Raw genomic sequence first — 24,713 nt, 5'->3', positions numbered from 1 at the left:
ACACAAGGGAAGTGGTTATTACCTGCAATAGTTAAAGCCAGCTTGCAGAGGGACCTATGGCACTGTGCCCCAAGAGAGGGGAAGATGAAGAAAGGAAAAAGGGCCATACATACTTTCATTCATCCCGGACTTAACCCGAGTAACCAATGTCTTCAACCAACTGTTACTTGTCCAATAAGGAGCCCAAGGTACTTTAAACCACTTGTTGAGCGGCCACCACAGGACCGATAGAAAACGTATCGAGCCTCATGTGGGTCACGTCTTGTAGATAGTATGCTGTGAACGTAGTTTGATGTTTCCAAACAGCTGCTTGTAAAACTTGCAACACGGAGAAGCTGCGTTTGAATGCCAGGGATGTATTGATACCCCTGAAATCATGAGCTCTAGGTCTGCGAGCCAGAGGATGCTCAGGATTCATAGGCGGTCAATGACCTTGAGTATCCAGGCTAAAACAGTTTTTTGTGATCCTCCTTGTAGTTCTACCCGAATTAACACAACGATGTTAGTCGGGATCGGGTGGCTGCTGTTCGTTCGAGGCAGTACAGTACCACAAACTCCTTACTGGGCAGAGTAATAATTAATCTGGATCATTGGCTACAGAACGTAGACTTTTAATCTGAAAGGATCTGAGTCTAGGGCCCAGTACCCCCTGAATTTGGAGTCTTTACAATGAAGTCAGGGACGAAACCAAGTGTCACTTCCCTCCATCCCCTCAAATGGGCGATGTCGTACGAGAGACCATGAAGTTCACCGACTCTTCACTGATGCTAAAGCAAGAAGGAATGCCATCTTCAGTGACATTATGGCCTGTTGCATGGCGTAATGGTTCGTAGGGAGGGGCTTTCAAGGACCTCAAGACGAGAACCACTTTCCAAGAAGGCTTTATCTCCGACTGGAGCAAGAGATCTCATAACTCCATATGAGTAAAAAAGAAGAGGAAAGGTCCACATCATTCAATCTAAAGGCTAGGTTTAAGGCTGAGAGATAGCCTTTCACCGCCAAGACTGAAAGGTACTTTTCCTCCCAAAGATAAATCAGAAACAATACTATTACGGGAATAGAGGCATCAAAAGGAGAGATACCCTTTCCACAACACCAATCACAAAAGAAGTTCTACTTTGCCTGGTATACCAAGGCAGAGGACTGTTGTAAGTGACCAGACATGCGTTTCGCAGCCTGTTGCAAAAATCCTCTCTGAGAGAGGAGATGCTGGATAGTCTCCAGGGGTGAAGCCGTAGAGAAGGAACCATCCAGATAAAGACGTTTGTGGTTATTTAAGTAGATCGGGCCGTGGGGGTAGCTCTCTCGGGAGATCTACAAGAAGATGCAGAAGGTCAGAGAACCACTCTATGTGATACCAAAGCAGAGCTACGAGGGTCTCCAGTAGATTGTTGGAAACTGATTCTGTTGAGCAATCTCATCATCAGACAGAACGGAGGAAAGGCATACACATCAATGTTGTCTCACCATTGTTGGAATGCATCTTGCCATAGAGTTCGCAGGTCCGGGACTAGGAAACAGTACAACGTAATCCTGAAGTTTAGGGACATTGCAAACAGGTCCACGGTTGGGGAACCTACACAATCAAGACTTTGTTTGCTACCAGAGGATTCAAAGACCATTCAGAGCCCACTATCTGAGTCGCCCTGCTCAGCTTTTCTGCGAGAATATTCCTCTTACTGTGAATGAAACGAACTGACAGGGAAATCGAATGATCTTCCGACCATCGAAGAATCTCTACTACAAGGTGTCATAGGGGCAGTGAAAAGGTACAGTACATCCTTGTTTGTTCACATAAGCCACTACAGTGGTGTTGTCGCTAATCAACACCACAGAGTGACCCACTAGCAACTGATGGAACTGCTGAAGAGCTAGAAAGGCTGCTCTCATCTCCAAGAGGTTTATATGCTGGTACCTTTCGGACTCGCACCATAGACCCGAGACCATGTGCTGTAGTAAGTGAGCTCCCAACCTTCCTTTGATGCGTTATAATAATTATAAGGGGTCTACGCAAAAAAATCTTGAATTTTCTTGTACCTATGGAAACTACATAATTTTAAAGCATTTAAAATTTTTTATTACCAATTACTTGTAAGCTCTTAGCCCACTTATCTCAAAACCTTTATTTCTTTTCTTTTTTTTCAGTGACAACACCCTGCGCCCAGCGGGGATCATGTTCTAGGAACTTATTGTAGGGTGATAGCCTTCCTGATTGAAAGTATTTACTTGCTGACTGTATTCTTGCATCAATTCAAGCTGCACTTTATAAAACACAATCAAGACACATACGTCGCAGGTAGGAGTGTAGTTTATAATGTGGAAAAACTTTGAGAGAGTTGGCTTCTGTGGAATGTCTGTGTTGTTCAGCATACAAAGAAAATAAAATAAAAGTACTATTGCCTTTGATCTCCATGTGAAGCATTATGCAGGCATTTGAATTTTCATATTGAAAGAAACTCCCAAAGTGTGACTATATTAGACAGGAATGAACATTATAGTGAATTAGCCTGGCTGTGATGAAATGATGCGTGTGAAGAATCTTTATTCATCCAGTAAGTGTGTAGGAGGAGGAGGACAATTCTATGCTGCACACACATACGTATACAGTGAACCCTCGTTTATCGCGGTAGATAGGTTCCAGACGCGGCCGCGATAGGTGAAAATCCGCGAAGTAGTGACACCATATTTACCTCTTTATTCAACATGTATATTCAGACTTTTAAAACCTTCCCTTGTACGTAGTACTGTTAACAAACTACCCTTTATAGTACAGAACACTTAATGCATGTACTACGGTACCCTAAACTAAAACAGGCACAAATATCAAAGGCAATTTTATATCATGCGTTTCCTAAACACGCTAAAAAGCACGATAAAAAATGGCAACCAATGTTTTGTTTACATTTATCTCTGATCATAATGAAGAAACAAACTGGAGGTAGAGCTTTGTTTATTACCCAGACATATTTCCCATACTTTTCCCTTAGAACTACATCACATCTTCCTACTTTAGATATATATATACTGTATATATATATATATATATATATATACTGTATATATATATATATATATATATATATATATATATATATATATATATATATATATATATATATGTGTGTGTGTATATATATATATATTTATATGTATACACATACATACCTACATATATACATAAATACATGCATACGTATACTGTATATATATATATATATATATATATATATATATATATATATATATATATATATATATATATATATATATATATTACTGTATATATATGGGTTATGGAAAAAATCCGCGAAGTGGTGAATCCGCGATGGTCGAACCGCGAAGTAGCGAGGGTTCACTGTAAACAAAACTGGACTTCCGTGAGTGATGTTTTTTCACGAAATTAATGATAAATGTATAACCTGATCCTGGTGACTTTATACCGTATAGTATGACACTTTTAGTTATTGTCAGTGTTTAATGTTATGCAGTTTATTGTAAAACATTAGTATTTTATAATTTTCATGGTTATTATAATTGGTTATGTGGAATCATGTTTTTATCCGACCGTGATACTTTTTCATAGTTATTTTTATAATTACTATTTTCTTAATTTTTCATTAATTTTTGTTGTTGTTAATTCTCTTTCAATGTGAGATGTCCCTCATTCCAACCAAAAGTTTTTTTTTCTCTCTTAACATTCAATTACCTTTATACTGTATACCAGTAAATCTTACCTAGAAAGCATACTGCTCCTCTTATTTAGGACTCCATGCATAGCACTGCAGAGAGAGATCGGGAGCCCAAGAAAAAATAATAGGGAAGTAAGGTGCTAGCTGGGTCCCTTTGCCCAGAATAAAATCAAGATGGCTTCAAACTGTTGGAACCTAGATATATGTCTACTTTAGGCTCCAGAGCTTTTAAATATGCAGCTCCGAGACTATATAATAAGCTCCTACGAAATATTCGAATGATTGAAGACATTAAGGCTTTCAAGAGGAAACTGAAGACTTTCTTATTTCATGAGTCTTTTGACAGTGACGATTTAACAGTAAATGAACAATATATGATATGAAATGTTAAATACTCTGAACAAGCAAGGTAAAACGACAGTGGAGGTCATGTAGAGAGTGGGGTTCCCCTGCTGTATGGGACCAGAAAAGCAGCCATCAAAGTAAAGTAAGTAAAGAGTTTAGTAATTTACATCCTAAGAGATTAGTACCTCAATCAGGGATAACGAATTTAATATCCTAAAAGTTTTTGTTCAATAATCCAAAATGAGTCAAGTGCACAAGACCAGACAGGAAAAGAAAATTCAAAGCAAGAAAAAAAGATTAAAAAATTTTCACAGGATAAAAGGTCTCCAAAAACCACAATAAACGAGTATACATCAATTTTTTGTGTAATTCAATATGGGAAATGAGACATGTCCCATAATGCAAGTCTAAAAACAAGAACAACTTACAATTGAACTTAAGAGTTTTATTTCAGACAAAATAATTTGCACCATGCACTAATTTCAGCTAAATCTCTGTTAGCAAATTAGCAACTTCAGGTCTATTCTTTAGAGATGTGATCAGTGCAAAAAATATGCTTTTATTCCCATATTTCATATCATGTGAGTGTAATAAAATCAGTAAAGAACCAAAAACACAACACTAAAGAACACCAGACATTATGTCCCTATAGTTGTTATGGTGTCCATCAACAACTACACTTTGCAATTTACTGGTTACAAATTCAACAGTAATACTAAAAAATCCATCAACAACCATCTGCATAAATTTGAAAATACGGACTTCGTGATTACCACAGTTAAAACCAGCTATAAAAGGCATGAGCCACCCTTTGAGATATTAATGCAAGGACTTCGTGATTACCACAGTTAAAACCAGCTATAAAAGGCATGAGCCACCCTTTGAGATATTAATGCAAGGACTTCGTGATTACCACAGTTAAAACCAGCTATAAAAGGCATGAGCCACCCTTTGAGATATTAATGCAAGGACTTCGTGATTACCACAGTTAAAACCAGCTATAAAAGGCATGAGCCACCCTTTGAGATATTAATGCAAGGACTTCGTGATTACCACAGTTAAAACCAGCTATAAAAGGCATGAGCCACCCTTTGAGATATTAATGCAAGGACTTCGTGATTACCACAGTTAAAACCAGCTATAAAAGGCATGAGCCACCCTTTGAGATATTAATGCAAGGACTTCGTGATTACCACAGTTAAAACCAGCTATAAAAGGCATGAGCCACCCTTTGAGATATTAATGCAAGGACTTCGTGATTACCACAGTTAAAACCAGCTATAAAAGGCATGAGCCACCCTTTGAGATATTAATGCAAGTGTGTTATCGAGCCATTTGAGTGGCCACAGTACAACATTGGACCCCTCTCTGGTTACAACTCATTTTCCTTTGCCTACATATACACCAAATAGTCTGGCCTATTCTTTCAACATTCTCCTGTTTCCTCATACACCTGACAACAATGAGATGACCAAAAATTCTTCTTTACTCAAGGGGTTAACTACTGCACTGTAATTTTTCAGTGGTTACTTTCCACTTAGTAAGGATAAAAGAGACACTTGAGCTATGATAAGCAGCTCATCTAGGAGGACATTCCAATATCAAACCATTGTTGTTTAGTCTTGGGTAGTACCATAGCCTTTGTGCCATGGTCTTCCAGTAATTTGGGTTGGAGTTCTCTTACTTGAGAGTACACTCAGACACAATATTCTATGTTTCTTTTTCTCACTTGGCTATTTTCACTGTTGGAGCCCTAGGGCCTATAGCATTCTGCTTTTCCAACTAGTGTTATAGTTTATCTAGTAATAATCATAATAATAATAATGATATTAATAATAATCAGACTAATTACATAAATTTCATGACCAGAATCAAGGGATTTCTGTACAACACTGATTAAGATCATCACAAGCTCATAAGTCATTGCAAAAGTCAAATTGCAAACTAGTGAACAGAGAATTATTTTCGGCACATGCATTCACATAAAATCTTTAGCTAACAAGAGTTACAGAAATATGATATTTTAATTATAAAATAAATTTTTGAATATACTTACCCGGTGAATATATAGCTGCAACTCTGTTGCTCGACAGACAAAAACTGTACAAAAAAAACTCGCCAGCGATCGCTATACAGGTTGCGGGTGTGCCCATCAGCGCCATCTGTCGGCCAGATACCAAGCTCCATGTAAACAAAGACTCAATTTTCTCCTCGTCCCACTGCGTCTCTATTGGGGAGGAAGGGAGGGTCATTTTATTTATATATTCACCGGGTAAGTATATTCAAAAATTTATTTTATAATTAAAATATCATTTTTAAATATTTAACTTAGCCGGTGAATATATAGCTGATTCACACCCAGGATGGTGGGTAGAGACCAGTAAAATATGTTTACATTTTATGAGCTAAGAGTTTTTATTTCATTTTAGAAGTTATCAAAATAACAAAAACAAAATAAATAGGTACCTGGTAAGGAAGTCGACTTGAACGATTACTCTGCCTTATAAGTACGTCTTCCTTATGGAGCCTCGCGATCCTCTTAGGATGCTGATAGACCCCTAGGAGCTGAAGTATCAAGGGCTGCAACCCATACAACAGGACCTCATCAAACCCCTAATCTGGGCGCTCTCAAGAAATGACTTTGACCACCCGCCAAATCAACCAGGATGCGAAAGGCTTCTTAGCCTTCCGAACAACCCATAAAAACAACATTAAAAACATTTCAAGAGACAGATTAAAAGGATATGGAATTAGGGAATTGTAGTGGTTGAGCCCTCACCCACTACTGCACTCGCTGCTACGAATGGTCCCAGTGTGTAGCAGTTCTCGTAAAGAGACTGGACATCCTTTAGATAAAAAGACGTGAACACTGACTTGCTTCTCCAATAGGTTGCGTCCATTATACTTCGCAGAGATCTATTTTGCTTAAAGGCCACGGAAGTTGCTACAGCTCTAACTTCGTGCGTCTTCACCTTAAGCAAAGCTCGGTCTTCCTCACTCAGATGTGAATGAGCTTCTCGTATTAACAATCTGATAAAGTATGATAAAGCATTCTTTGACATAGGCAAAGATGGTTTCTTAACTGAACACCATAAAGCTTCAGATTGGCCTCGTAAAGGTTTTGTACGCTTTAAATAGAACTTAAGAGCTCTAACAGGGCATAAGACTCTTTCTAGTTCATTGCCTACGATCTCCGATAAGCTGGGAATATCGAAAGATTTAGGCCAAGGCCGAGAAGGCAGCTCATTTTTGGCTAGAAAACCAAGTTGCAGCGAACAGGTGGCTTTTTCTGACGAAAATCCGATGTTCTTGCTGAAGGCATGAATCTCACTGACTCTTTTAGCCGAGGCTAAGCATACCAGGAAAAGAGTCTTTAGAGTGAGATCTTTCAGGGAGGCTGATTGTAACGGCTCAAACCTGTCTGACATGAGGAATCTTAGCACCACGTCTAAATTCCATCCAGGGGTAGCCAAACGACGCTCCTTGGTGGTCTCAAAAGACTTAAGGAGGTCTTGAAGATCTTTATTGTTGGAAAGATCTAAGCCTCTATGCCGGAAGACCGATGCCAACATGCTTCTGTAGCCCTTGATAGTGGGAGCTGAAAGGGATCGTCCTTTTCTCAGGTATAAGAGAAAATCAGCTATTTGAGCTACAGAGGTACTGGTCGAGGATACAGAAACTGACTTGCACCAGTCTCGGAAGACTTCCCACTTCGACTGGTAGACTCTAATGGTGGACGCTCTCCTTGCTCTAGCAATCGCACTGGCTGCCTCCTTCGAAAAGCCTCTAGCTCTCGAGAGTCTTTCGATAGTCTGAAGGCAGTCAGACGAAGAGCGAGGAGGCTTTGGTGTACCTTCTTTACGTGTGGCTGACGTAGAAGGTCCACCCTTAGAGGAAGACTTCTGGGAACGTCTACTAGCCATCGAAGTACCTCGGTGAACCATTCTCTCGCGGGCCAGAGGGGAGCAACTAACGTCAACCTTGTCCCTTCGTGAGAGGCGAACTTCTGCAGTACCTTGTTGACAATCTTGAACGGTGGGAATGCGTAGAGATCCAGATGTGACCAATCTAGGAGGAAGGCATCTATATGTATTGCTGCTGGGTCCGGGACTGGGGAGCAATAGATTGGAAGCCTCTTGGTCAGCGAGGTTGCAAAGAGATCTATGGTTGGTTGGCCCCAAGTGGCCCAAAGTCTCTTGCACACATCCTTGTGGAGGGTCCATTCTGTTGGAATTACTTGCCCTTTCCGACTGAGACAATCTGCTATGACATTCAAGTTGCCTTGGATGAACCTCGTTACTAGGGAGATGTCTTGACCTTTTGACCAGATGAGCAGGTCCCTTGCGATCTCGTACAACGTCAGTGAGTGGGTACCTCCTTGTTTGGAGATGTACGCCAAGGCCGTGGTGTTGTCTGAGTTTACTTCCACCACTTTGCCTCGAAGGAGAGACTTGAAGCTTTTCAAGGCCAGATGTACTGCCAACAGCTCCTTGCAGTTGATATGCATGCTCCTCTGACTCGAGTTCCACAGTCCTGAGCATTCCCGACCGTCTAGTGTCGCGCCCCAGCCCACGTCCGATGCGTCCGAGAAGAGAACGTGGTTGGGAGTCTGAACAGCCAGGGGAAGACCCTCTCTTAGGTTGATATTGTCCTTCCACCAAGTCAGACAAGACTTTATCTTTTCGGAAATCGGGATCGAGACCGCTTCTAGCGTCTTGTCCTTTTTCCAGTGAAAAGCTAGATGGTATTGAAGAGGACGGAGGTGTAGTCTTCCTAGTGACACAAATTGTTCCAGGGATGACAGCGTCCCTACCAGACTCATCCACAGCCTGACTGAGCAGCGTTCCTTCTTCAGCATGTTCTGGATGAATAACAGGGCTTGACTTATTCTGGGGGCCGACGGAAAAGCCCGAAAAGCTAGACTGTGAATCTCCATCCCTAAATACACAATAGTTTGGGATGGGACCAGTTGCGACTTTTCCAAATTGACTAGGAGTCCCAATTCCTTGGTCAGATCTAGAGTCCACTTGAGATCCTTCAGACAGCGACGACTGGAAGAGGCTCTGAGAAGCCAGTCGTCCAAATAAAGGGAGGCTCGGATGTCCGATAAGTGGAGGAATTTGGCCACATTCCTCATCAGCCTCGTAAACACGAGAGGAGCTGTGCTTAGGCCAAAGCACAGGGCCCGAAACTGGTAGACCACATTTTCGAAAACGAATCTCAGAAAAGGTTGGGAGTCTGAGTGAATGGGGACGTGGAAGTAGGCGTCCCTTAGGTCTAGCGAGACCATCCAGTCTTCCCTTCTGACCGCTGCTAAGACTGACTTTGTGGTCTCCATGGAGAACTTCGTCTTTGTGACAAAGACATTCAGAGCACTGACGTCTAGCACCGGTCTCCACCCTCCTGTCTTCTTTGAAACTAGGAAGAGGCGGTTGTAGAATCCCGGTGATTGAAGGTCCGAGACTTTGACCACCGCTCCCTTCTCTAGCAAAAGAGACACTTCCAGTTTCAGGGCTTGTCTCTTTTCTTCCTCTCTGTACCTGGGAGAGAGATCGATGGGAGACGTTGCTAGAGGGGGTTTGCGTACAAAAGGGATTTTGTACCCTTCTCTGAGTAACTTCACAGATTGTGAATCTGCGCCTCTCCTCTCCCAGGCTTGCCAGAAGTTCTTGAGTCTGGCTCCCACTGCTGTCTGAAGTTGCAGGCAGTCAGACTCTGCCCTTAGAGGACTTGGATCCTTTCCTCTTCCCTCGCTTCCCTTCGGCACGAGCACCTCCTTTGCTGGAGGCTCTGCCACGAAAGGGCGGAATAAAGCGAGACGCTGGAGTGTCTATCCTCGGTCTAGCGGAAGATGAAGGCAAAGGGGGAGCTTTGCGAGCTGAGGACGCAACTAGATCGTGAGTGTCCTTCTGCACTAACGAAGCAGCAATTTCCTTTACCAAGACTTCTGGAAACAGGCACTTGGAAAGGGGAGCAAAGAGAAGTTCAGATCTCTGGCATGGTGTAACTCCAGCAGACAGGAACGAGCAGAGAGACTCTCGCTTTTTCAGGACTCCGGACGTGAATGAGGCAGCTAGCTCATTGGACCCATCACGGACGGCCTTGTCCATGCAGGACATAATGAGCAAAGAAATATCTTTATCTGTCGAAGAGATTTTCCTGCTCAGGGCTCCTAAGCACCAGTCTAAAAAGTTAAAGACTTCAAAAGCCCTAAAGATCCCTTTCATAAGGTGGTCCAGGTCTGATGGTGACCAACAAATCTTCGAGCGTCTCATGGCAAGGCGGCGGGGAGAGTCTACAAGACTTGAGAAGTCACCCTGGGCAGAGGCAGGAACTCCCAAGCCGAGAACTTCTCCCGTGGCATACCAGACGCTCGATCTGGAAGAGAGTTTAGATGGGGGAAAGGCAAATGCTGTCTTCCCTAAACTCTTCTTGGACTCTAACCAGTCTCCTATCAGCCGCAAAGCTCTCTTAGACGAGCGTGCGAGGACGAGTCTAGTAAAGGCAGGTGCGGTAGAAGGCATGCCTAATACAAACTCTGACGGCGGAGAACGAGGAGCCACAGAAATAAACTGGTCAGGAAACAACTCTGAATACAGCCAAGACTTTTCTAAAGTCCAAAGAGGGTTGAGTTGACTTAGGCTCGTCCAGTTCTGACTGTTGATCGTCTTGTTGTTCAGCAACATCATCATCAGAAAGTTCCTCATCCAAAAACTGATGAGGAAACGGCAACGGAGTGGGCAACGTCAGGTTCGCTGAGTCCGGTCGCACTGGTGCATGCGTGACGGAGCCGGACGCAACGTCATGGAACTGCTGCACAGTCTGTGAACTGTCAACAACCATGGGAGCGCGAGGACGCACAGCGTCCACCCGAGACTGTCTAGACCGACTGGGTTGAGCAGTGGAAACCACACCGGGTTGCGGAGGTTGACGCACCGCGTCAAAACAAGTCACCTCTGATGGTTGTTGAACGTCCTGAACGTCAACAACCACCTCCGTGCGTCGCTTAACGTCAACGTGCGGCTGGCAACCCACACTGGATCGCATCGGTGGAGGAACCACCTCAACTGGTAGACGCGAGAAGGTTACCTCAGCGTCAACAGGACGCACAACCGATCGCTTGGAAGGTTGTTGGCCAGAAGGTACGGTAGCAACCTTCTCCGCATGAAAGTCCTGCATCAAAGACGTAAGCTTGGACTGCATGTCTTGCAGCAAAGCCCATTTAGGGTCTACGGGAGCAGGTGCGGCTACAGACGGTGTTAGTGACTGAAGCGGTACCGCTTTGCCTCTCTTAGGCGGTGAGCAGTCATCAGATGACGGCAACGAGTCCGAACTGACCCAGTGGCTACAACCGGGACGTTGGACTTGTCCTGAAGGGACCGATTTAAGCTTTAAAGGTCGTGAGGCCTTGGTCCAAAGTTTCTTACGAGAAACACCTTCAGACGACGAGGTATAAACGGGCTCTCTCGTCTTACGTAGGTAGGGGCGATCTTGGGGAGATACGCCTGATACCATGGAGGGAACGTCTGTTCGCTGATTAAAGCCTCTCGAACCCATGCGTCGTGCGACATTGCTTCTCCCCTGGACTTGGGAGCTTGCTAGAGGTCCCGGACTAGGAGGACGACAGGCACGAACAGACGAACCCTCAAGCGCAACACTGTTCACAACACTTTCACTTGGCACTTTATCACTTCCCGCGGCACTTTGGCACTTAAGCTCCTTAACATCCGCCATGAGTTGATTGCGGTCACTTGCAAGGGACTCAACTCTCTCCCCCAGGGCATGGATGGCACGCATCATGTCAGCCATCGATGGTTCCTGAGTGCTAGGAGGGGGGTTAGGAACAACCACTACAGGGGAAGGAATAGGTTGTGGGGCATGAGGAGATGAAACATCAATAGACCTAGAAGAACTTCTCCTAATTCTATCTCTCTCTAGCCTGCGTGTGTACTTTTCAAATTCGATAAAATCGAATTCCGAAAGGCCCACGCACTCCTCACACCGATCTTCCAATTGACAGGTTTTACCCCGACAATTGGAACAAACAGTGTGAGGGTCGAGAGAAGCCTTCGGAAGACGCCTAGAACAGTCCCTAGCATTGCATTTTCTAAACTTGGGAACTTGTGAAAGGTCAGCCATTTTGAATTGGTCAAAGGGAAAATTCCAAAAAACGATCTAAGTCATCAACAATGAATCCGATACAAAAAAGAGTTCAAGGATTTATTTGAAGAAAAACCCTGCACAGCGAAAGCTCAAAACCAGAATATAGTACTTCACCAAAGATGATGTGAAAAACTCCAGTTAGCAACAGCGAGTAAAGTACGTCTTGTCGACACGTCGACAGAGAGAAAATTGAGTCTTTGTTTACATGGAGCTTGGTATCTGGCCGACAGATGGCGCTGATGGGCACACCCGCAACCTGTATAGCGATCGCTGGCGAGTTTTTTTTTGTACAGTTTTTGTCTGTCGAGCAACAGAGTTGCAGCTATATATTCACCGGCTAAGTTAAATATTTAAAATGGCAAGGTTAGAGCAACCATAACAGCCTTTATTTTATGGAATAATATTTCCAATTCTCCGAGTGAAAGTAAACATCCAGCTAACTTGCAAAAAACGGCTGAAAATCATCTTTACAAACAAAGGACTAATACCATTTGGGCCTATATTTCCATAAACATCAATGTCAAGTAGAAATTCCTAAATTTATGGGATAAAAAATCTAAACTATTTGGTTTTGCTTCAAAAAAACAAGTGATGCTAGTTATGTCTTTTATTACTTTGCTTGCTAACAAACACATCAGTCAAAAGGGTTGCCATTTCCTTTAGACACTACCCCACCTCTCTGGTTTAAGCAAAGAAATAACTTAAGACTACAACAAAGAGTGGAGATTTGAGGGTAGGCCACCATCTACGTACCGTACGAGATGAGGTTTAGATCCAAAACTTTCCACTCCCTCAGACAAGTGAAGCATTCAAGTTTCATAGATGAGGAGGCTAAACAAACTACCTCATCACCCTTATAGTTTGATGTATTATCAAAATAATATCAATATAAAGGCCATCTTAATTGAAGTTTATACATAAGCAAGAGTTGCAGATACTGTATTGGAAAACAAAAGAGGAGCAATTGAATTTGAGTAGATGAAAAGTACCAAGAGGAAAGGAAATGTAGCTATGAACCAAAGTGATACTTGTGTTCCATATTAGGAGCAGAGAATGTAGATAATAACATTTTGTAACGAAAGTACCATGCAATACCATTTAAGTTAGACCGAATACAGAACACTGTAAAATTAGGACATAAATTATTCAGTAATTACCACTTTCACAATAAAAGAAAAACCACTGATCTCGAGAAATTTCATATCTAGAGAAGCTGCTGAAAGCAAGGCAGAAGAACAATGTTCCCACAATGGAAGTATAGAGAATTTTAAGCATGTATCATTAAAACTTTAATCTCTACAAATAAACAAAGCCTAACAAACCATGAAGTAGAAGTTGTTCAAGATAAGGTAATTAAGTTGTTTTACTGGACCACATAACTTACTAAATCACTCATATGGCTAGTAACCACATCTATTTGTAAAATGACAAAATCAACTTCACGGCTATGATAATGCAAAATAAGAGACAAAATGTCAACACAAAAAATAATACACAAGTAAAATAGAAAACGGTGACATTCAACCATCAATAGCAATAAGTAAATAGAACAGACACAAAGAGGGATTTAGGAAAATAAAACTAAATAATATGGAAGAATAACCTCAATCAAGAAGTCAGCATTGTAGAATGTCAAGCAAAAATATAAAAACAAAGCAAATGAGGTAACATCTTGGTCCTTATTGAGCCCAGTGTTTCTAATTATGATAATCACTACTGTACTGGCTCCCTTGATATTCTAATTAATTTGTCATGGTCTAATTATTACTAAAGTATGAAGGAACACATGGCTGTTTCTTACTCAGGAAATTCTATTTCAAAGATACTTCAGCAGCCAACTTCCTGAGACAATATTAGTCCTTACAATATACTGAGGGTACTGGCATCGTGCATACAATTGCTAGAAACAACAACTTTTTCTATCCTTTATCTGTAAGTAGCTCATCAAGATGACACTTAACTGTTACTCTGTACACTGTTAAGCCCAAATTACACATCACAATCTCCCCTATCAATATGGTTAATTATCCACACACAAATAACAACCTTTGTAATTTCCTGCAGGCACAGTAATATAGACTACAGTACATATATATATAGTGTACTATACTTTCATAAGCTAACTCCAATTGGAATAACAAGATAAACAAAATGCCACACATCTACAGGGAGCAACTGTTGGTTGTAACACCTGTGCATATGATAGTCAACAGGTGTGAGTGAGTGTGTTCTAGGCGGGGTTGAGTCACGGGTCTTTGTGAAATTCATTATCTAGCCCTTGCAGTAACTAGTATTCAAGGGAAGGTGGAAATTCATAATATACTTGATAACTCATGATATACTAGATATGAATTCAAACTATCTAGTGATGAGAGAAAAACATTTTTTGTACTGATAAATCACTGATAAACCACTGCTTTACAAATCCTTTTGACCATTTTGTGGTCAAGAACAATTACACAATTTCCAATGGCCTTGTGTATAGTACAGTATTACTGTTGAATGAAGACATTTATTGCAGTCTCATAACAGGGAAAATGAATAATAAAAACCCAGAAAAAAAATTTGTATCCATAAAACAATTTTTATTTCAAGAAAAAATAACTTAATTCTAATTGGCTTTGTTTATATTTCTGATATTATTTGCTGCAGTTTAATAGGCAGAGAAAATGTAAAAAAAAAAAATTCATATCAATAAAATAAAATTTTTAATGTATTTTTCAAAGCTATACAAAACTAAATCCTTTAATGTAAGAGATGTGTTCATCACCAGCTGGAATGGTCATTGATACGTTTAACGAGGTAGTTAGTTAATGACAGGTACTGAAGGGGAAGTAGCCAAGCCCACCTATCTGTCACAAACTAATCACTTTTGACCTTGGGCTGAAGACTAAGAGAGTTAGTTGAAGTGAGAAGTGTACAGTAACTTAAAAGACTCGGCTTTGAACAGTATAGCTAGGAAAAAAGGACAAATTTAGAAATAATTTGTATTTTTCCTAACTAATACAAACCTGTAGTTATCTATAGGGATTATCTTTCAGCAAAACTGGAAGGTTAGCCATTAGACTTTTAATGCGGGGATGGTAGGGGGCACCCAGCCACCTATATCTACTCTCACTCATCTGTGAACTTCGTGACTTTTTCACTACAGGCAGGACGTATCGGGGAACAGGTGTTGTCGGGTCAATTTGTATAAATAACTACAGGTTTGTATTAATTCAGAAAAATATGACAAATTCGGAGATAATTTGTATTTTTCCTAACCATACAAACCTTAGCTATTTACATGGGGTTTTACTTTCGACGTAGCTGAAATGACGAGCCATAAGAATTTTAACGAGGGTTAACTACCCCCGCGCTAGTTAGCAAGGGGTAGGGGGAGTGGTAGCTAGCTACGCCTCACCCCTCACACACCGGTGAACTGCTTCACTTCACTTAGAGGTAGGACTTGTGTTGGGGGACAGGGCTGGCGAGCAAATATGTGTAAATAGCTAAGGTTTGTATGGTTAGGAAAAATACAAATTATCTCCAAATTTGTCATTTGTTCCGTAACCGAAATACAAGCCACGCTATTTACATGGGGTGACTTACCCCTTAGGTAGGGAGGAAAGTCCCGGCCTTACTGGCTTTGGCTTTTATCCGGGGATTCAGAAACCGAGTGAGTAGCACTTCGAGAAAAAGAGTCCCTGCACCTCGCAAGTTCCTTGCTTCGCATGGAACGTGCGGCCTACATAAGCTTGTGTGTGGAGGCTTGAAGTGTGACTCGTCCTAGGAAGTTGACCTGAAGTCCTTTAGATGGAATTCTAGGCTAGGACGTTCCCAATACCACCTCGTCAGGGTATGGGGGACGCGACAGTATTATCTTAATACTAGGAACACAAGGGAGCATGGTTTACCTGCAGAGGTTCGAGGTCAGCTATGCAGAGAACCCAGGATGCTGCTTTCCCCAAGAGAGGGGAGGATGAAGAAAGAAGTAAGGACCAGACATACTCTTTCGTTCACGCAGACTAAAACCGGGTAACAATGCCCTCAACCTTCTGCTACCTGTCCATTAAGAAGCCTGAGGTTAGACCAGCTGTTGTGCAGCCACCACAGGGCCGATCGAGAATGTATCAAGGCTCCTGTGGGTCACGTCCTGCAGGTAGTGGGCTGTGAAGGTCGTTTGACGCTTCCAGACCCCAGCTTGTAGCACCTGCGTCACCGAGAAGTTTCTCTTGAAAGCCAGAGACGTAGCGATGCCTCTGACATCGTGTGCTCTGGGACAACGTGACGGAGGAGGGTCTGGATTCAAGGCGTGGATGACCCTTCGGATCCAGGCAGAGATAGTGTTCTTGGTGACCCTCCTCTTTGTCCTTCCCGTGCTCACAAACAGGGCTTGCACGCGAGGACGGACTGCAGCTGTTCTCTTCAGCTAACGCCTCAGACTTCTCACTGGGCATAGTAACAGATGGTCTGGGTCACTTGTAATAGAACGGAGACTCGAGACCCTGAAGGAGTCAAACTGTGGGTCTGGGACTCCAGGGTTCTGAGTCTAAGCTACAAACTCAGGAACGAACCCGAACGTTACCTCCCCCCATCCCCTTGAATGGGCGATGTCATATGAGAGACCATGAAGTTCACTGACCCGCTTGGCTGACGCCAAAGCGAGCAGGAACGCCGTCTTCCAAGTCAAGTGTCGATCGGAGGCCTGGCATAATGGTACGAACGGAGGTCTCTTAAGAGCCCTGAGGACTCGAACCACGTTCCAAGGAGGGGATCTCACTTCCGACTGAGGGCAGGTAAGCTCGTAGCTTTGTATGAGTAAAGAAAGTTCCAGCGAGGAAGAAATGTCCATTCCTTTCAGCCTGAAGGCTAAGCTTAAGGGTGAGCGATAGCCTTTCACCGCCGAGACTGAAAGGCGCATTTCCTCCTGCAAATACACAAGAAACTCCGCTATTGCTGGAATAATGGCATCGAGGGGAGAGATACCCCTCCCACGACACCAACCACAGAAGACTCTCCACTTCGCCTGGTAGACCCCTGCGGATTACTTCCGCAGGTGTCGAGACATCCTGCCCACAACTTGTTGCGAAAAGCCTCTCTCAACGAGGAGACGCTGGATAGTCTCCAGGCGTGAAGCCGAAGCGAAGCTACGGCCTTGTGGTAGATGTTGCAGTGTGGTTGCTTGAGTAGCTCGTGTCGTGGGGGGAGTTCTCTCGGGAGTTCCGTCAGGAGCTGCAGAAAGTCCGGGAACCACTCTGCATGATGCCATAGCGGAGCTATAAGGTCATTGACAGATTGACCGATAGTCTGGTCTTGTTGAGCACCCTTCTCATCAGACAGAACGGTGGAAAGGCGTAGACGTCGATGTTGTCCCACCGTTGTTGGAAGGCATCTTGCCAGAGTGCCTTGGGGTCCGGGACTGAGGAGCAGTACAGCGGCAGTTTGAAATTCAAAGCTGTCGCGAACAGGTCCACTGTCGGGGAACCCCACAAAGTCAGGACTTTGTTGGCTACTTGAGGATCTAAAGACCACTCGGTACTCACTATCTGCGATGCCCTGCTCAGACTGTCGGCGAGCACATTCCTTTTGCCCGGAATGAAGCGAGCTGATAGTGGAGTCGAGTGGACTTCGGTCCACCTCAGTATCTCTACTGCAAGATGGGATAGCTGTTGTGAAAAGGTACCTCCCTGCTTGTTGATATAAGCCACTACCGTGGTGTTGTCGCTCATCACCACCACGGAGTGGCCCGCCAGGACCTGTAGGAACTGTTGAAGGGCTAGGTAGACTGCATTCATTTCTAGCAGGTTGATGTGGAGGCACCTTTCTGATTCTGACCATAGGCCTGAGATCCTCTGGTTCAGAACGTGGGCCCCCCACCCTTCTTTTGACACGTCCGAGAATAGCATCAAATCCGGGGGGAGGACGAGAAGAACCACTCCCTTTCGTAGGTTTTCGTCGGTCAGCCACCACTGTAGGTCCGTCCGTTCTGCGGGTCCCATGGGGACCAGAGTGTCCGGGGAATCGTTGCCTTGATTCCACCGGGACTTGAGCCGCCATTGAAGGGATCTCATCCTGAGGCGGCCGTTGGGAACTAGACGGACCAGGGAGGCTAGGTGACCAAGGAGACGTAACCAAGATTGGGCTGGAAGGGCTTCCCATCCAAGGAAAGGTCTTGCGACCCTCCTCAGCCTTGCTATCCTGTCGTCTGATGGAAAGGCTTTGTGGAGATTGGTGTCTAATATCATGCCTAGATATACCAGACGTTGAGTTGGAAGCAGAGAAGACTTCTCGAGGTTTACCATGATCCCTAGATCTTGGCAAAACCCCAGAAACTTGTCTCGGTGTCGAAGAAGGGTCAACTCAGAGTCTGCCAGAATCAGCCAGTCGTCCAGATAGCGGAGGAGACGGATGCCGATCCTGTGTGCCCATGAAGAAATCAGGGTGAACACTCTGGTGAACACCTGAGGTGCTGTGGAGAGACCGAAACACAGCACCTTGAACTGGTAGGTCTTCTTGTCTAGGCTGAATCTCAAGTACTTCCTGGAAGACGGATGGACTGGGATCTGGAAGTACGCGTCCTTTAAATCCAGAGTGCACAAGAAGTCTTGCGGTCTCACTGCAAGTCTGACCGTGTCCGCTGTCTCCATGCTGAACGGAGTTTGCTTGACAAACTTGTTCAGAGCTGAGAGGTCGATGACAGGTCTCCAGCCTCCAGACGCCTTCTTTACAAGAAAGAGTCGACTGAAGAAGCCTGGGGAACCGTCGACGACCTCCTGGAGAGCATCCTTCTTGAGCATGGTCTCAACTTCTGCCCGAAGGGCTAGCCCCTTTACCGATCCCATGGCATAGGAGCTCAACGACACTGGATTCGCTGTCAGGGGAGGAAGAGATGTTATGAACGGGACGCGATATCCTTGGCTGATCACAGATATCGTCCAGGAATTGGCCCCGAGTTGCTGCCACCTGTTCGCGCAACTTTGTAGGCATACCCCCACTGGTGGACATGCAGGGGGATTGCCAATCCTAGCGTTTACGGCCTCGGCCGCTCCTCCTAGGATTCTTACCTCCCCTGGAGGACTTACCGCCTTCCTTGTCCTTGACAGGAAAGGGCTGCTGTTTAGACACCTTGGCCTTCGCTGCCGGAGCCTGTCTCGGTGTCTTAGACTGACGAGGCTGCTGAGATTGTTGTTGAAGAGCTGGAGGTTTGTAGGGCCGAGATAAGAGGGCCCTTTGGAGGAGCGAATCCTGATTCGACTTCCTCCACCTCTCAGCTGTCCGTTCTACATCCTTGGGCTCGAACAAACTCTCTCCAAGGATGGAGGAGTGTCTGTGCCTGCTGACATCCACGGCTGGGACCCTCGAGTGGAACCTCTCGGTCACGGCATCCCGACGTTTTAGGATCGAGTTAGCCCACAAGTTCGAAACTTGGTGAGCTAAAAACTCGATGGAGGGCGTGCCCGAGAGGAGGAAAGTCTCAAGGGCCTTCCTGGTGCTCTCCTTGGACAAGTCCTCGGATCCCAACAGGATGCCCAGAGACCCCAGCCAGATATCCAGCCACGAAGTGGCCTGCATGACACACTTCGCAACCTTCTCCTGGCTTAGGATCTCCGTAGCCGAGAATGTCACCTGCCGGGTGGAGTGTTTCTCGGAAGAAATCCCCCTAGAGAGCTCTTCCACGGAGTGGTGGAGGGAAAGAGCTAAACCGGACTCCCCATGATCTCGAAGTACCTCCTCTGCTATACGCGAGGAGGTGAGAGGAGTTTGTTCCCGGCCGAGGAACGGCTGGAGGAGGCTAGTTCGGAGAGCTGGCCCTCAACCTTGTCTCTGGCACCCTTCACTCCCTGGGACCAGGGCAGAGCCGCGCTGGCCTTTGGGAGCTTCTGGGTACCGTAGACCTGGTCCAGGACCGTGTCCTTGCCTTCGCGAGGGGCGGTCTCGGGGTCCTTGAATCCATTGAGTTGCCTCATCAAACTCAGGCCCTGCCAGAAGGCATGCTTTGACTCGTGCTGTTCTCCTCATTGCGGGCTGGCAGCGAGGTCTCCTGTCCCCAGTAGCTCTACCTGGGGAGAAACGTGGACGTTCTCCTGGGGTCTCGGTAGCTCCGGTCGAATCCGGGTGGAAGACTTAGGGATAGTCTTCGAGTCCTTAGGCTCCCTCCTGGGAGGGATACAGGACTCAAGCAAAGAAGTCTGGGGGCTCCTCTCAACGCGAGACGATTCTCTTCCTCGAGGAGGGGTTCCTCCCATTGGTGCCGTGGGAGAACGCCTCACCTCGCTGGATTCCCCTGAGGACGGAAAGGCTTCGTCCACAGGGGAAGGAGAAAACGTCTGCGTAGGGGAAGGGGCCTTCCCGACGGACTTCTTGGGAGCCAACTTAACCCTGGGAGAAGTCACCACGAAGTCCACTCCTCTCCTCCTCTTCAGCGGGGAAGCAGGTGCCGTTGGTTTCAGTCCCAGATCAGCAAGGGCCGGCTTCATCGCCTGCACGACCGCTTTGATCAGGGATCCAAACCAAGGCTGGCGGCTGACCGACGCAGTGTCAGCAACACCCGCTGGAGGGAAGGGGATCGGCTGATCCTTAGGAGTGGATACTACGGGGCCTGCCTGAAAAGAAGAAGAATGTTGCGTGGACCTCTCCAAAGATTCTTCCTGCTCCTGGACTAGCGTAGCTCTGCGCTTGCGGGGTGGAGTTCGCGATGACGAGGATCTGGAAGCACGCGTCCCCGACGGCTCGCACGGTTGGACGCGCTGTGAAACCCGGCGGGAATCGCTGGCGGCGTCGCGCTGGCTCTCGCGCGATGGTTGAATCGCCGGTTCGCGCGCAGGCGAATGTGGGCACGCGTGCGCGCAGAGATGAAGGCACGGGCGCGGGGCGCGCGCAGGCGAAGGTGCGCGTGGGCGCGCAGGCGAGGGTGCGCGTGGGCGCGCAGGCGAGGGTGCGCGCGGCTGCAAGGGAGAGCGCTGGCGGTCGGGAGAGCAATGGCGCGTAGGCGATCGGTGGCGCGTTGGCAAGTGATGGCACGTTGGCAAGTGATGGCACGTTGGCAAGTGATGGCACGTTGGCAAGTGATGGCATGTTGGCGAGCGATGGCGCGTTGGCGAGTGGCGGCACGCTGGAGAGCGACAGCGCGTTGGCGAGCGATGGCGCGTAGCACGAACAGGCGAGTTAGCGCGCGGGCACGTCGGAGACCTGTGGCGATCCGGTGCAGGGGCGCGTAGGAGAGCGCTTGTGCGCAGGCGAAGGATCGCGCGGGCCCGCAGGAGGTCACTGGCGCGCAGGTGCGCGCTCCGAGGGAACCAGCTGGGGCGCAGGACCAGAAGGCGATGCTTTGCGCAAGGGCGAACGCTCGTGGGTGGGCTCAGGAGACATCTCGTGGGCGCGCCGCGCAGGAACTCGGGCTGGCTTTGAAGTGCGCACAGGAGAGTGGCGATGGTTGGCGCGTAGGCGAACCTCGGCGAGGAGGAGGAGGGACAGTGTCCCTGCCTGCGCCCAGATCCGGAGATCGTGGGCGCTCGGGCGAACGTTGGCGCGCATCAGGAACGGGGAGAGCCGTTGTGCGCTGACGAGCAGGAGATCGTTGACGCTCAGGAGACCGATGGAGCGCATTGCGCGTAGCAGGAGCAGAAGTGCGCTGGCGAGCTGGAGAACGCTGGGGCACAGGAGGTCTCTGAGGCACAGGAGAGCGTGGGCGAGCAGGAGATCTACGGCGAGACTCAGAAGATCGGCCGGGCGCAGCAAGTCCACAGGGATCTCTAGGACTGCGCGCGCGCGCAGGTAAGACCTGGCGCTCTCAAGAGACTCACCCACATTGTGGGAAGAGCCCTCTTGCCCCGAAGGGACCGGTGCCCGTTGGATAATGGGGTGCGTAGGTGTCCACAGCGCATCAGCGTCCAGGAATGGGGTAGGAAGACTGGAAGGTTTGGCAGGCGTCGGAGATCGCGAACGATCTGCGGAGAGGTCTAGAGATGCAGCTGCAACGGTCTGCTCTCGACGTGGAGGATCCTCTGCGGGGGAAGTCGAAGGTGAAGATGCGAAGAGGCGCCTCCTAACTCCCTTGTAAGGAGAAGAAAGGCCTCTGCGGCGAAGCGGAGGACAAGCCTTACGGCAAAGACGATCTCGAGGCACAGCATCACCATCATTCCGTCCTCCGAAGAGGAGTCTCTGTCAGTGCACTCCCCCAAGGGGGAGAGTCATCCGCAGGAGACCGTTGGACCCAGCTCCTCCCTCGAAGGATGTTCGGAGGGTGGAACTGAGCCTTCAGCAACAACCGCAACAACAGCAGAGGTTTGACCCGACCCGTCGGAAGCCTCTGCCATAACAACGTCGACAATAGACAGAGGATCAACCTCTGCTAATACTGGCGACTGTTTGACAGCTGCACCCAACTGGATCAGGTCAAACAGGGCTTCCTTGGAGGCCGAGCCCTTAAGCCCCAAGGAAGCCCAAAGCTGAAAAAGATCATCGTTAGTCACATGGTCAGAATCAATGCCCTCCCCCGGAGCAGGAGGGGGAGCTGCCTCGCTATGGCAGGCAACGCCCTCTCCCGAACCCCGAGATTGGGAAACAAAAGAAGGGTCTGCGCTACCACTCGCCGGCCTCTCGCGAGAGACCGATCGAGTGGGAGCTTCGGAGGAGGTTCAGGCGGCGGAAGGAGAGTCCCCGGAACCTTCCTTCTTCAAGGCAACCCTTGAAGGAGAACGGTCCCGCTTAGACTTCTTCTTTCACCGCCGGGCAAACCTCTCCCACTGGGAGTTAGACCACTCCCTGCACTCACTACAAGTATTTTCTCTTTCACACCGTTGACCTCGACACTGCGGGCATAAAGAGTGAGGGTCCGTCTCGACCGCCGACATGAACATTCCACAAGGGCGGTCGGGGAGTCCAGGGCACTTCCGCAGGATGGAAAGAAAGGATGAGGCCAACTTCAAACACACAAACTGAGAGAAAAAGCAAAAAATTAAGGCTGTCAACAATGCGAGGGCGAAGCAGAGACGTCTGCTCATCGCCCGAGCCAAAAGTGAAGAGAAGCAGTTCACCGGTGTGTGAGGGGGGGAGGGGTAGCTAGCTACCACTCCCCCTACCCCCTTGCTAACTAGCGCGGGGGTAGTTAACCCACGTTAAAATTCTTATGGCTCGTCATTCCAGTTACGCCGAAAGTAAAACCCCATGTAAATAGCGTGGTTTGTATTTCAGGTACGGAACAAACATTTCCAAATTTGTCATCTGTTCCTTCCCTAACAAACCTTACGTATGATAGCAGCCTTTACAACCTGTTTGGTTGTGATAGAAAGCATATGAACATCTAGGTAAGCATATTCCAAGTTAAAATGATATTTTGATTATAAAATAAATTTTTGAATATACTTACCCGGTGAATATATAATAGCTGACGTCTCGGACGGCTCGACAGAAACCAAAAACTCGCGAGCGATCGCCATGAAGGTTGCGGGTGTGACCACCAGCGCCGACTATCGGCCAGATACCGCATATACTTGTCAACATCTCCAGTTCTTCTCATTCCGCTGGGTCTCTATCGGGGAGGAAGGGAGGGCCTTTAATTTATATATTCACCGGGTAAGTATATTCAAAAATTTATTTTATAATCAAAATATCATTTTTAAATATTAAACTTAGCCGGTGAATATATAATACCTGATTCACACCCATGGTGGTGGGTAGAGACCAGTATTAATACAATAAAGGCGTATATGCTCATGAGTTTTTGACAATTATATCATAACAAAACCCAATTAAATATAGGTACCTGGTAAGGAAGCTGACTCTGACGATTACTCTGCCTTATTAGTCCGCTTTCCTCACGAAGCCCAGCCATCCTCTCAGGATGCTGAAAGACTCCCAGGAGCTGTTATATCCAGGGCGACCACCCATACAACAGGACCTCATCAAAACCCTTAATCTGGGCGCTCTCAAGAAACGACATTTGACCACCCGCCAAATAAAAAAGGATGCGAAAGACTTCTCAGTCTTCCGTACAACCCAAGACAAGATTAAAAGGATATTGGGATTAAGGGAATGTAGTGGTAGAACCCTCACCCACTACTGCACTCGCTGCAACGAATGGACCCAGTGTGTAGCAGTCCTCATAAAGAGTCTGGACGTCTTTTAAGTAAAATGAAGCGAACACCGACTTGCTCCTCCAAAAGGTCGCGTCCATAATACTTCGCAGAGATCTGTTTTGCTTAAAAGCCACAGAAGTTGCTATCGCTCTTACTTCGTGCGTCTTGACCTTAAGTAAACAACGATCTTTTTCACTTAAGTGAGAATGTGCCTCTCGGATTAAAAATCTAATAAAATACGATAAAGCATTTTTAGACATAGGCAATGAGGGCTTCTTAACGGAGCACCATAAGGCCTCAGACCCACCTCGTAAAGATCTGGTACGAGCTAAATAAAACTTAAGAGCTCTAACTGGGCACAGTACTCTTTCAACCTCGTTGCCTACAATCTCTGATAGGCAAGGTATATCAAAAGATTTAGGCCAAGGACAAGAAGGCAGTTCATTTTTGGCCAAGA

At 46.4% G+C, this 24,713-nt stretch overlaps 1 protein-coding gene across 4 annotated transcripts in view; it reads right to left on the bottom strand.

Moving 5' to 3' along the window:
* The window catches only part of dia (diaphanous related formin 1), a 299,177-nt gene that overhangs the window by 257,872 nt on the left and 16,592 nt on the right, over window positions 1–24,713 (bottom strand). The window contains exon 1 of one of the 4 annotated variants that reach the window (XM_068387087.1): window positions 14,244–14,355. The exons of the other annotated variants lie outside the window; for them this stretch is intronic. The gene's annotated coding sequence lies outside the window, so the exon portion shown is untranslated. Of the gene's footprint in view, window positions 1–14,243; window positions 14,356–24,713 lie in introns of those variants that run through there. 4 annotated transcript variants of the gene reach the window in all.

Source organism: Palaemon carinicauda, chromosome 14 (genome assembly GCF_036898095.1).
Source record: "Palaemon carinicauda isolate YSFRI2023 chromosome 14, ASM3689809v2, whole genome shotgun sequence".
Classification (NCBI taxonomy): Eukaryota; Metazoa; Arthropoda; class Malacostraca; order Decapoda; family Palaemonidae; genus Palaemon; species Palaemon carinicauda.
This window is presented reverse-complemented; position numbering and strand designations above follow the sequence as displayed.